This window comes from Coturnix japonica, chromosome 6, assembly GCF_001577835.2.
Source record: "Coturnix japonica isolate 7356 chromosome 6, Coturnix japonica 2.1, whole genome shotgun sequence".
Lineage (NCBI taxonomy): Eukaryota > Metazoa > Chordata > Aves > Galliformes > Phasianidae > Coturnix > Coturnix japonica.
The window spans coordinates 2,958,773-2,973,011 of record NC_029521.1 but is presented as its reverse complement, the minus strand read 5'-3'; the positions used below and the strand labels follow the sequence as shown (position 1 = coordinate 2,973,011).

General features: G+C 36.8%; 1 long non-coding RNA gene across 1 annotated transcript; it reads left to right on the top strand.

Moving 5' to 3' along the window:
- The first annotated feature begins 9,935 nt into the window (after positions 1-9,935).
- LOC107315581 lies at positions 9,936-14,027 on the top strand. Its single transcript, XR_001555969.2, has 3 exons — positions 9,936-10,043; positions 10,697-10,784; positions 11,905-14,027. It is a non-coding gene; the product is annotated as an uncharacterized LOC107315581 (long non-coding RNA).
- The last annotated feature ends 212 nt before the right edge of the window (positions 14,028-14,239 follow it).

Here is a 14,239-nt window from a genome sequence, read left to right as displayed (position 1 = left end):
GAGAAAATATATGTATCATATATTTATGATATAAATATCATATACATATATGATTCCTAAATGCAGAACACGCTGAAAAAAAGCACTTTTTTAGTCCCAAATTTTCTCTGGGTTTGGTTTGTGTTTTGGTGTCCTCCTTGTTAGAGAAAAATTCAAGCATTGTACTTGTGTAATGATAATGGGTTAATGAAGCATCAAAGTGTATGTGTTAAAACTTATTCCTTGGGTTAAAAATAAAGTGCATGTATGAGAAAAATAGCACCCATAAGAATGTTAAAATGAAGAGTGAGTTGGAAGAGCAAACAGTTACCGGCACGAGAGCTTTGCAAATTGTGGTAATCAGTATACATTTGCTGCTGAAACTGTTTTGCCATCTGACTGTTATTTACAGGAATTCAGAACTTCCATTATTTTGCAGAAAGGCTGAAAGCTGAGTATCTTCTTCACTATTTAGTGCTAAATCTACGTATACATTGTTTTCATTTGTACAGATTTAGTGTTGATTTCCAATAAATAAAACAGCATAGCATGAGTAATATAGATTCAGCTTAAAATTTTTAAGGAGTTGCTGACATGATAAATAATTTCTAATACTGAAATCCTAAGTAGCTTAAATACTGGACATAATCATGAGATTTAAATTTGATCCTAAGATTTTTAAAAGTCCACATTATGTTTGATAACATTACTTTGTGTGCATCAGTGAACTTAATTTTTAGTAGATGTGTCATGACTTAACACCATACCCTCAGTGATGACATTTGGGGAATAGTTACTTACAATGAATTTTCAGGCTTTCTCTCTATTTGCTTAGCTTTGACATGCTGATGGTTTTACAGGTTCTCCTCTGGGAGCAGTGTCACAATAATAAACATTTTAAAACATACACTAGTTGAATGTAACTGCTTCTAAAAGTAGTGCATAGGTAGTGCAGCATTCTGTTTATTCTGCCCAAGAAGATGCTGAAATTAGAGCTAAATGATTGATTATAACATTGATAATGGAAAAGGAGCTGACCTCAGCTGCAAACAGGGGAAGAGCAGATGGTAGAGGCATATGTTATGCCCTCTTATGTTAGGTAAACACAATAGCTGTCTCTCTCTCTTCAAACACCATTTATTTAGCAATAACCTTGACCGTTTTCAATAATGGCTCAGTCTGTCCAAGAAAAGAATTCACTTTGCTGCATACTACTAGAATCTTCCCTCCTACTGATGAACACTTTTCCTTCTTTCTCATTTTCAATGACTACAGTGCAGCCTGTAGCTTTGTCTCTCTCTCTCAGATACAGAGGGATTTCAATCCTTAACAGCTCACTTACATTTCTGTACTCTTAACTGTTCTCCTGTGCTATTGTTTGTGTGCTTGACTGTGAGTGTTGGTTCCCCTGTACAGATGCCTTTCCTCCTGAAGTTCACAGAAGCTTATTTTGATGATCTGCATTGACCTTCTTGCACTTATTAGGCTGCTTGACCGTGTTCCATGCAACTCCACACACAGAGATGATACAGCAAACATCAGGGTTCAGATGTCAGTGTTTTGCAAACAACTCAAGCTTTCTAAAAATTGAGTCTTGTTGGTTGTATTAGAAAAGGGTATAGGTATATGTTTAGTACAGACTTTTTAACTTGGTGTATTTTGTATATTATTTTTTTCACTCTGCATGCACAGGACTCAGATTGTGAGTCCTGGATGTTTTTCAAAATGGTTTGCATGTGGTGCTCAGGGACGTGATTTAGTAGTGGAGAGTTGTTAGAGTTGGGTAGTTTGGTTAGGTTGTGGTTGGACTTGATGATCTTGGAGGTCTTTTCCAACCTGAGCAATTCTATGATTCTATGCTTACCTCTGCTCTGTCTGGTTGTTTTCTTACTGATATTAACCTCCCTTCCTCATTTTAGTTGCTGCTGTGAGAATCCTTAACACCTAGATTAACTTCATTACATCTCTGTATCTTTAGAAATCATACACGGAGGAAAATCTAAATGAAAGCAAGAAAGCAAAGAGAACAGATGAAGAGGAAAATGTAAAGTAGTTAGGTGTGTGTATCCCTCAGATGCATTCATTCAGAAAAGCTGTAACACGTGCATTTCCTTGAAGAGTTCATAAAGTTTAGTGTGTCTTTGTAAGCAATTTATGAGACTGTGGTTTCATGAAGAGTTTTGAACTATTTGCCTAGTAAGAAACCAGATTTGGAACAGACTAACACTTAACAAGCAAGACGGCTTGCAAAGGGTGTGGGAACCTCTGAGGCACACTAGCTTAAAAATCTGCTATGATGCCAGTTGATATCATCAGAGAGCATGTCTAAGGCTTTGATTCTATATTTTTCACGTTTCAGGAACATACCAGATCTTTAATGGAAAATGAAAAGTGGTTGGAAAGAGAACACTGGTTCCAAGGTATGCTGTGCAAAGTAGCCAACATCCATGCTACTGGAGAAGGCTGTCTGCAACTACAATTGCAGACCTTGGACCAGGATGATCTCGGTTTGGAAGCAACACTGAATATACTTAGCATACCTTAATACTTGACTATGGTATTTTTTTGGAGGTAGATAGTTTTAGTGGTCCCAAGTAGGTATGGAGACCAAAGTTAAGCAGTGTAAATGACAAAGGGTCCTATACCCTATACTCTCCATTAATGGCATTTGTTTATGAATATCAGTGGAGCTAGAGCACCTGTCTTCCAAGGAGCGACATGGTCCATGTTTCTTGCAGTCAGTGAATCAGATTTTTATGAGTTATTCAAGGAAGCAAACTTAACTGATTATTTGTATCACTGAATAGTTAGGGCTGTCTCCTTCTAGGACCTAGTCTCCAATGAGGTTTCCATCAGTGCAGTTTTAAAGCGTATGAATAAGGGAAATAGCATATTACAAATGATTAGAGAAAGAATACAAAAGTCAAAAGAGTAACCAGAGCAGGATGAAAATGTGTATCACTAGTACTATCTTATTCTACTATTATACAATAAGAATGTGTAGCTTTTGACTTTCAGAACAAGAGAAAATGTCTGTAAGGTTCACATTGCGTTTCCGCTTTGCTGCCTAGAAAATAATAATTATTACTATTAGAAACTTGAGCTATCAAGCAAAGAACCTGAAGTCACACAATACCTACAGTAGATTTAAGATATATCTTCTGTGTTTTGGACTTTTTCATCTTTCAACTGTATAATTTTCAGAGCAGTAAAAGATATATATATTAATTTAAGTAAGTTCTCTATATTAAACACTGCTGGTTTTTTAATGTTTTATCTATTTATTTTTAAGGTAAGCCATATATATACATCAGGATTTTAAAGACCTACCCAATCACACATACATCTGCGTTGGTGGTCGAGTTTTTGGTTTGTTTGGGGTTTTTTTCTTGTATTATACAGTGGGCTTTGATTGTTATGATACATTTCGCTTACTGGTTGTTTATAGATAATTAGCTCAACTGATCTTTTACAACTCTTATTACTCAGTTCTGTGCAATCTCTGTATAGATTATTGTTGTTAATTGTTTTGTTCAACTGCAGAAGACATTTTCAAATTCTTAAATTTCTTGAAGAAATTCCAGCACTCTGAGTTTCTTAGGGATAATGTATTACATAAGTAGAGGAGAATATTTCATTAAATATCTCTGTATGTAGCTAACATACTTTTTCATGCTTTCTCAAATGCCAATGAAATTATTAGACTATCTGCATATGATGTACATGGCATGGTTCTGTGGTGTGTGAGACTGAGATTTCATAGTAGATATAAAAGACATCATATCTTTAACTGCCTTACAAGCAGAGAGATTTACGAGTGGGTCTGGATTCGAGATATGCAGGTATGCTGAAGCTGAATTTTCTTTTTTCAAGGGTTTATCTTAGCACGTACCAGGGGCAACCATAAGGAACCAAAAGTGCACCAGCCCCCAAAAAATCTTCAGTTTATTATGTCTTACTTGTTTGTGCTTCAGAAGAGCTGCAGTGAAATAAAGCAATCTTAGAAACAATTGTGCATCTCTCTAATTTATAGCAGCAGTAGTGGAAGGATGTTGGTTCAAAGACCTATAGTGTTTTCTCTCCTCAGGGTTAAGATTTCTTAGTGGGGATCTGTCCTACTATTCTTTGCTTATCTGATATATCAGTTGCATAGGATATCTGAATTCATTTGCAAATAAATGCAAGATAAAGTTTAACAAAAGACATAAACTATGGAGCAAGCTCCTTTGACTGCCATTTGATAGTATTGAAATCACTGTGCATATATAACATAAATTCAGGACAGATAAATCCATACAGAAAGGTAGTTGCTTACAAATATAGTGCACATAAGTAGCTATTCCCGGGGCAGATGCTGCTCTCTACTAAGAAAATCCTAATTATATAATAAGGCCTACAAGTTTTTTGATGTCATTCCTGAAATGGCACCATGTGTGTAAGATGTGTAATTTCAGAAATGGAGTGACAAATAAGCAGTTGGCTGATTACTAATACGGTAATTTTAGATGCACTAATTGTGATGAGTAATAGTCACCCATCTTCACCTCTTGCCAAAAATCTGTCTTTGGCAGTTAATTTAATTCCATTGATACGTGTGTGGTTTTTTTGTTTTGTTTTGCTTTTTGGGGTTTTTGTTTGTTTGTTTGTTTGTTTGGGGGTGGGGTGGGGGGGGCTTGGGGGGTTGTCACATATTTAAGTAATCCCACTATGGGGCTTCTGATTCAAAGTTGTCTAGGTAGGATGTGACATAACATCAAGTTTAGGACAGGGGAGACAATTCTCTGAATTGCCATCTCTGACAAAGAATGTCAATATATTGAGAATCTCCTTTGTATTCACAAAGCTTTGTCTTCAAGCTACTAGTGTCTTAGCTTTTGCAGCGCTCTTTCTTTCTTATCTTCTGTATTGCAGGATTTTTAGAGACTGGGCTTTTTTTAGATTAATTTTTCCTGTACTTTTGAACAATATAAACAATTTCAACAAATGGAAGAAATGAACAAGCAAGGGGTTCAACTGTTCAAAACATAAATAAGAAAGAAAAATAGAAAAATTTATACAAACTTGGTGATGGAATCCAAGAGAACGCCGGGGGGGGGGGGGGGGGGGGGGGGGGGGGGGGTAAGGAGTGAGGGGGCAGAGAATGCAGGGAGGGAAGGGAGGTGGGTAGAAAGAGAGGGAAGATGGAAAAGATGGGTCTCTGAAACCCCTGGGGAATAGACAGAGTCCATTAAAAAAGATTCTATGCCTGTTTACAGCACAGATGTGTGTGCTATGAGGAGATGCCTTTTCATCTGATGCCACACAGAAGGAGACCATTGCCCTAATCTTAATATCAAGATTCCCTTGGAAGGTATACTTTGTTCTGCCACAAAACATATTGTGCTCTGGATGATATTTAAAAATCGTAATTTAAAACTGCATTTTTTCTTTCCTTTGGCAGAGCAGAGTGTGCAAATAATTTTAGCAGGTGTTATTAGAGCAGATGTTATTAGATAGGGGGTAGAAAGTGCATCAGAAATGCTGATAGGGATTTTTTCAGTTTGTCACTGCTGGGACCCTGCAGAGAGTAGCCAGTCTTAGTTAAAGCTGCAGCATGCTTGCTCTTTATGGGAAATCTATCTCTTTTTATATTATCTCAGTAGTGAAATCTATTTACAGAAGAGGAATTTTCCATTCACCTTTCTTAAAACCATTTTATTTCACCACTGAGAATGGAAGAACAGTCTGTGGCTATGTATGGAAAATAACTGTGATTCTTTACCGGGAATGTAAATGAAACATCTTCCTACAAGCTCATCATTTTCATTTTCTATGTAGATCTAGAATGTTCACTGATTGAACTATTCTCATACTAAAGGATACTATACTGTCACTTTTAGCTTGCTTTAGTTTTGATTTCTTTTACCCTAACACGTTTGCCTAAAGTAGGCCAGTCTGATAGATTGATGGTGGACTAAAATACTTTTATATCCCATGTTCTGTATTTCCCAGCTCTAAAAGCACTCTGAAAAACGTGCTTACAAGAAAAATGGCATATTCAATTTATTGGTTTGTATTGTCTTTTTTTTTGCAAACTCATTATGTTTTCTGGGGAAGGGAGGAAGGACGTTTGTTCTAAGAGTGCCTACACATCTTGATGGTAGTACTGTAAAGAAATTGGCAGCAACTGTGAAATTAAGTTGTTGCTAGTAAAATTACATGCTGCTTTTTTTCAGCTGCTTTTCTTTTCTGGTGATCACGTTCCCATTCTGCTTTTCTGCAAGGCAAGGAAATGAATGCTTCTCCCCATCCCTGTACCCCAGCCCGGACTTCTTCCTTCTATTTACTGGCTGTTATTGCTGAAACTAGTTCACTCTTCCCTGCAGCAAATCCATCTCCCGCTGTCTGTGGCTTAGTCAGAATATCTCTTAGTCAGAATAGGTACTTGACTAGGATTTCTGTAAGATAATGAATTGTTCTCCACAAGCAGCATTTTGAATGCAGAGCTGTTGTCAGAACAGAGATTTGAGTTACCTTCCTGGCAGGATAAGAGAGTACAGACAGTGATAAATTTTCTTGCCCTAAATTCACTGTGTGCCATAACAACATTGTGCTAGGATGATTTTCTAGTATTTTGTCTGAGCGAGGGGTTAAACTGTTTATAAATCGCTGAACTCCCCTCTGCGCACTGCAAACTCCCTGACACTGCTGTCAGAAGCCTGAGAAGTACAGAGCAAACAGCAAGCTTCACTCCTGAAGTCAGGCTGTTGTGTGGCACTGCATGCCATGCTGTGACCAGGGCCATTTGTGTGCTCTCAGATAAGGCAAGAACACAGTTATGTTGCTCGACAGCCAGTAGCTGCTGAAATTGACAAGCAGGAGCTAACTGTGTGCTTGCAATCTTTGTGTTGTACCGTTGTCATTATTATTATTAAAAAGCAACTAACATAGCCCTTAGTCATTTTGCCAAGTGTCATTGGGACCACTGCTTTTGTAAATCTTATGAAGTTGTTAAACAAGCATCTGTCATGGAAGGGCGTATGAAATGAAGGTTTGGATTTGAATTCCTCCATGCAGAAAAAAATGGCACTCGTTGACATTCATCAACACTTGCTGAATGTTTTTGGAGACCAAACAGTGGACGTGAGCACAGTGAGGCAGTGGGGTGGTGGTGTGTTTCAGCCATAGTGACAGGGATGTGAAAAACAAGCCATATTGCGGATAGCCATGCAGATCCTTACAAGCGTGATATGCAGGCTCTTGTTCATCACTTGCAGAAATGCATAGCCGGTGGTGATAACTGTGTTGAAAGAAATGTGTTTTATAGATGAGAGTTCAGTCCATCAGATACTGTTATTACGTTGATTTAATTTCCATGTGAATAAATAGGAGGCATTACTTTCAGGGTGACCACTGTTCCCATCATATTTGCAGCGTTCATATCTTCTGTCTGCTAAATAGTTAGCTTTTTGCTTGTTCCCTCCATTACTATGAAAACGCTTCCTATGAAAGTAATCTAAGTTGATTTTCTCCCCTGATAACTCACTGCTTAAGTGACACCATTAGAGTGTGGATTAAAGTTACCACGTCAGGAAACAGAAATGGAGCAAACTAGCCTTAAGCTACTTTGGTCTTTGGATCATTAAATCCCCATTCTGATATTGTTATTAGGGAAAAGGCAAGTAAGCGATACTGGGCAACTCGTTTTCAAGCAGAAATAATCAAGTATTATAAAAAGCCTTTTTTTTCCTTCTTGTGGGAGGAAATATTCTATTGTCTCTTGTGAATTAAAACAAAAAGACAAGTACATACAAATACAAGTTATTTTCACATCCCAATGAAGGTTTTATAGGTATTTTCTATTTCAGTGGATATTTTATGGTCACAAATCTCACACTCCACATTACACTTCTGCACTATTAAAACCACTGTAATTCAATCTTAAGTTCTCAAAATTCAGATATGCATTCCCATTTACTGGAGTAGAATTGGACCTTCTTTTTTTTTTTTTTCTTTCAATATCTGTCCCCGTAGGATGGAATTACATAATGTTATGCAGAATTACAGCACTGACTTTAAAGCTAAGTTTTCATCTCTTTTTCTATTAAAAATGGTTCACTCTTCTTCCCCGTCATTTCACTTCTTGTTTCTTGTAACTAAGGAAACATTAATAAGGCAATTATGAAATGGCAAAAACTAATTAAAATCAGTGAGAATGAATGCTCACCAGTGCATAAAGTTCTATGCTTTTTAAAAATGAATGAAAAGGAAAGAAAAACAAGTATTACTTTTGCCCTTCATTATTGATACAGTGGACTGTTCCATATTCTTCCTGTTCTTTATGGAGATGCGACATCACTAAGATAAAGGTCCACACGTTCTGTTTCTAATGAAATGACTTTCCAAATTACCAAATTTCCAAGTATGACAAACTTACACTAAATAAATAAGATGGATTCTAAATCAATACATCAGAATATTCATTGAAAATTGTGGTCAGTAATGTGTTTAGGTTTTGTTTTTGTTTTTACAAAGTAGCGCTATTTTTTTTTACTTGAAAGTCAGTATAAGTATTATATTCATCATTTGGATATGGAAACCAAATGGAAATCTTGTATGCAAGTCTGTCATTTGTGTTTGCCCATACAGTTCTTTTTGAAGATGTGTTGAAAGTTTTTTTTCATTTCTTGATTAGAGACATTGGGTTTTCTAAACACAGAATTGTGCTCTAGTCAGAAATGAATGCCTGCTATGTCAGAAGCATTTTTATATGAAATATTGCAATATGAACATTTTTAAAATAAGCTTTGAAGGTCGATCCATATACTTAATTCATTTATGTCCTAGGTGTTTACCTAATAACGATATGATAGTTCCATGGAACTGAACTTTGGTAGATAATGTAATTTTTTAAATAATAGAATTTGACATTAACTATAATACATCTGTTGTTAAAAACAGGCAAAAATGGGATTAATTAAAAGATACTTTAAAGACACATTGTCAGGTGAAAATTAGTAAATCTTGAGCGATTCTGGCTAAACATGGGTGGCAGCTGTGAATCCTTAAGGGAAGTTTATTTCAGCCATAACCTATTCACTTGCATTGGGCATTTATTTTTCAGCAATTAAAATATATATATGTATATAAATAAATAAATAAAGAAAGAAAGAAAGAAAGAAGAAGAAGGAGAAGAAGAAGAAGAAGAAGAAAAACAAGTACAAAGCATTGGTCAAGTGTGTGCCAGCGAAGAGAAATGTTTTCAAGTATAAAAACTTTACAGTAATGTGCTTCAGTTTTTTTGTTGATGAAAAGTGTTGTTGAGGTCTGGCTTCTGGGAAAGAATAAAAGAAAATTGTCAGGGTATGCAGGAAAGCAATGAGGGAGGCTAAGGCTCACCTAGAATTAAATCTGTCAGGACAGGTCAAAAAACAAGAAGGACCCATTGCTGAGTCAGGTAACTGGTAACCGAGGACAATAAGAAGGCAGTTATGAATGCCTTCTTTGCATTAGCCTTTGGTGTTAACACTGTCCCTTGGAAATCCCACACCTGGAGCTATGGGAGAGACCCTGGGGAAAAGAAAATTTGCCCTTGGTTGTGGGTGGATTTGGTTAGAGAATGTCTAGGTAAACTTCACGCACAAATCTACAGGCCCTAATTGGATGCACCCAGGTATGCTGAGGAAACTGGCAGAAGGAATTGCCTGAACACTGTCTTTGATCAATGAAAGGTAATGGAGAATGAGAGAAATGCCGAAAGACTGAAGGAAAGCCAATGTCACTTCAGTCTTCAAAAAAAGAGCAAGAAGGATCTGGGAAACTATGGACAAGTTAGCCTCACTTCCGTCACTGTGAAGGTGATGAAGCAGCTTATTCTGGATGTTATCTCCAAGCAAGTGGAAGAGAAGGAGGTTATCAGGAGTAGTCAACATGGATTCACCAAGGGGAAATCATGCTTGACTAATCTGGTAGCCTTTTATGATGTCATGAGTGGCTGGGGGGATAAGAACAGAGCAGTGAATGGTGCCTACAAGCAAGGCTTTTGACACCATGGATGGCAGAAGGCACCAAATCCAGTCTAAATGGTGGGTGGGACAGGACAGTCCAACCAAAATCGGCAATGTGCTCCACAGTCTTCAGATTTGGTATGGGGCCTTGCATGATTATGCTGCAAGAGAGGAGGTCAGGATTGGTACAGTGTCTTTAGTTATTCTCCAGAATTAAGATTTTCCTCACACTTTTGAACTACTTGCTCATCCTGTAATAAATTCAGAAATAGGGTTTTGAAGAAATGCTAGGCACTCAGCTTTTTGACTGTTTGAAGGAGGTCGCAACCTTTCTAATTGGAATTGAGAAGTATGTAGGCTTGCGAAGTGCATCTGAAATTTCTTGCACTGATATGGCTGTTCTTCCTGGAAAATATAGTTGCAGACACAAGTACAACCACAAATTTCAGTCTGTATTGTGAAGCTGTGCTGATATTCTCTTAGTTGGTTCGTTTAAAATTCTCACATCATTTAGTTACATTGAATTTGCCATTAAAAGTGACATTTCTCTCAGGACTGATTCTGTTTGGAGCTGGAGGCAAAATCTTGGTGGTTCAGATAATTTTATATATGAGAAATAGAGCCGGTTAGCATGCATACGCTCTATTTAACTTGATAATTTTTTTCATTCAATTTAAATTAAAACTACCCCACCCCTCTTAAACTTGAACATCTTTTTTTTTTTTTTGCAGTCCCCAGACCTTGCTGTCTTAATTAGTTTCACTGTTACAGATGTGTGCTAGTCATTACTGCCTTTCTGTGACTGAAGTTGGAGTTCACGTGAGTATCACTGGAAAGCTTCCTCCTTGATATCTATAGAATAGTTTCAGGAGTATGAGATGAGTTTGCAATTAAGATAATTCAGGTACTTCTAACTTTTTTTCACCAAAGTCTCATTTGTGCGAGGGAAAAAAAGCATTAACTGATAGTAATCTATTTCTGGGCTAGCATTGCCTTTTTAAGGGTGTTATTTGAAGATAATATTGGAACTTCTGAAATAACTTAAACGAGTTAATATATACCTGAGGTCAGTTTTAGAAGGCATGTAAAGCTGCTTAACCCTGAAGAAGTGATGGAGATATTCCAAATATCCAACCCTTCAGGTTTCATCTCAGTCATCTGACCTGACCTAGATAAAATTCATTTTTCACACTCCAGAAGGTTGATATTCCCATAAGGTCTTAACTTGTAATGTGGGTTCTGGGGGTTGTGTACTTCGCAATACAGAACTTTAAAAAAGGGTAGGGTTCCTGTTTGATAGGAGTATATTTCTAAGGACAGAAAAGTGAGCATTCTGTGAAATTAGGAGTAGTTGTAGTCACGTTGCCTAATTCCATGTCATATTTAGTTTGTCCTATTCAGGGTAGTGTCCATCATGCCTATTGTTCAGCCTGTCTGCAGCTAATACTTTCTTTTCTGCCTCCAAGATAGATGCTCTCCCAGCAAGCCTTGTCATTTTAGACAACCATACAGATTAAGAACACAGCTGAAACTGTCAAATTTATAGACCTCAGCAAGAAAAATCCATAGCCTATACATTGAGGAGAGTTGAGATTTTAGTAGGAGACCTAGAAATGAGAGAAGAATTTCAGTACTGAGTTATTTATCAGCCTAATGGAACTTTTTAGCAAGCTATTGTATTAAATAGTAGACTTACCCATATTTCTTCTTCAGTAAGTTATTTTGGTAATTTCATTATGAGAGTGGTGTATGATAAATTCTTTGGGTCAGAGCTAAAGGAAGTCCACAGAATCTACATTGTGGCCTCACAGTACTATGAATAAAAATAAAATGTTTTTATATTTACTTGCTCTAAGCGGTTTTGCACCATTTGGATTCCTGTTTCTTTTTCACTTAGTTTTGGTCCTTGTGTTTATAGAAGGATTTTTTGCTTCCACAGGTTGACAAGCCTTGTGGTGATGTCCCTGAGAGGATGAATAGACTGTTTAATGCACTCTTGTCCTGGAATCAGCCAAACATCAAAGGCATCGTGTGGTTCATTATTAAAAAAAAATACACTTGCACAGAAAGCCTTAGAAATTAATGTTAGACTTTTAGTTTGCATATGAGGTCGTGCTGCTCCAGTATGTATCCCAAATATTCTGAGAAAAACCTGTCTCTTCTTAAATATGTTTTGAAAAACTGTGTTCCTAATCTACTATTGATTTTAATAAGGAAGTAATATGTTATATAAATGCTGGACATCGTAGTATAAATAAGCAAGCTTTTAATGCATATAATAAATCTATCTAAATCTATGTATATATTAATCTCAAATGCTATCACATTGTGTTCAATACCTGTACGTGCTTTTAAGTTCAGGAAATCTGTTCTCGAGACAGCAGGAGCTTGTTCTGATCTTAGGTACTCTGTTGCATGTAGTCCTGCACATCTTGTTTAATCTGCTAATATACGTGTGTGCAAACACAGTGGGCAGCTTTTGAAGGCATGAGGTGAGAGCACAGCTACACCTCAGATTTGAATGGTGAGAAGGGAGCAGAAAGAAAGAGGTTCAAAAGAATGCTTTGCCTGCTTTCAATTACATTTTTCAGGCATATAATGATAAATCAAGATTGCTAATTTTTCAAATGTTGATGCTTCTTCACTGGCTTTTGTTCTAGATTCCCACAAGGACTAGAAAGGACAGGTTCTATTGCTTTTTCTTTTTCCAAAGAAAATCATATCAATCTGCTCAGACTTTCAGTATTGAAAAGTAGTAAATTCAGCATTTGTTTTTCCAGTCAGCAGCCAAACTGAAAGCAAAATCATTTAAATTCAAAGTAAAACTTCTGCGTATGTGCATTTGTGGAAACATAAGTATTTTGAAGGTAATGCAGAGTACTTTGTACTACCAAGAACAAGATCTTCTCTCTCCTATGGGAGTTATCAGTGCCCACTAAAATACTGTAGTAGTTTTAAGTTTTGAAAATGCCATCATTTAGGAAGTGTTGAAATATATTTTACAGACAATGTCCAAATTTCTAGAAAAAGCTATTTCTCAAACTTTTGCCAAAATTAAAATAGCGTTAATCATTTCATCATCCTGCCATCAAATATTCTACTTAAACAATAAGCAGTTCATATTTACAACTATGTGTTATACTTGACTGATCTCAAACATTATCTTTTCTGAGAAATCATAGCCCTGTTGATGCTGCCAATAGGCATTATGCTATTGAGCCAAAATGGGGTGAGGAGATGATGCTGGATTTGGTCCTCATTCTAAGAAATGAATCCTCAAAGAGGAAGTTGCAAATTAATTTGTGTTTAGCTTTATTGAGACATTAGCAGCCTTATTTTGAAGACCGCTGTTTAAAGAGATTCTCAAATAACTATCACAAACTTGTGAAAATAAGTATGCTCATAACGTTGAGGATCTCCTTCTGCCTTTCTGTCTTATCAACAATTAAACCGACAGAATGGAACAAATGCTGTCTGCTAACAACAAGTTTTTGATGTTTGTTGCCATTCTCAATGTGATAGATGAATTGGTCATTTTCTCCAGCTGTCACATTTCATTAGCTCTTTCAGTACACTTTGCTTGTGCAAGATCCTTTTCCCTTGTAGTTCTGACACAGTTTTGCTGCTGTTTTAAAATCACAGAAGCCTGTGAACTTGTAGTAACTGGTAACGAGATGGTAGCTGCAAAATATAATACTGACTTCTTATTGCAGCAGATTACAAGGAAGTGTTTTGGGTGTTTTAAAATGTATGCTTCCCAGTTTGAGCATGGACTTCAGAAAACTCTTCTCAAGCTTGGCTTCCACAACAGCGATTCCAGTTTATGTGACACTAAGGTAAAAGCAAACCAAATGGCAAGGGAAGAGGGGAAATAGGCAAAAGCCTTGTGTGTGCTGCAAGTTAACTTGCACTCTTTATTGGCGGGGGGATGTATTGGAGAGGTGTCTGCCTGGGGAAGCCTTTTTTATTATCTTTGTCTTGTGGTTGAACTGATTTACACTGAGAATACTGTATTATCTTCCACACACATTGTATTTGAACTTTCTGACTTGGACTACAATAATCAGGAAATAAACTGTTTTTCATTGTGTACATAAACAATGTGCAAGTTAGAATCATAAAATGAATAGTATATATTTGAGAGGGCAACAAGGTAGTTCATAAAGCTTTGTCTGAAATCCCCAGTGGCTCTTCTTCATCTGCAATTTGGTGTTGTTCCTCCTCTGGTCTGTCTGGGATTTTTCAGTAGTTTCTTCCAGTCACTGAATTTGATC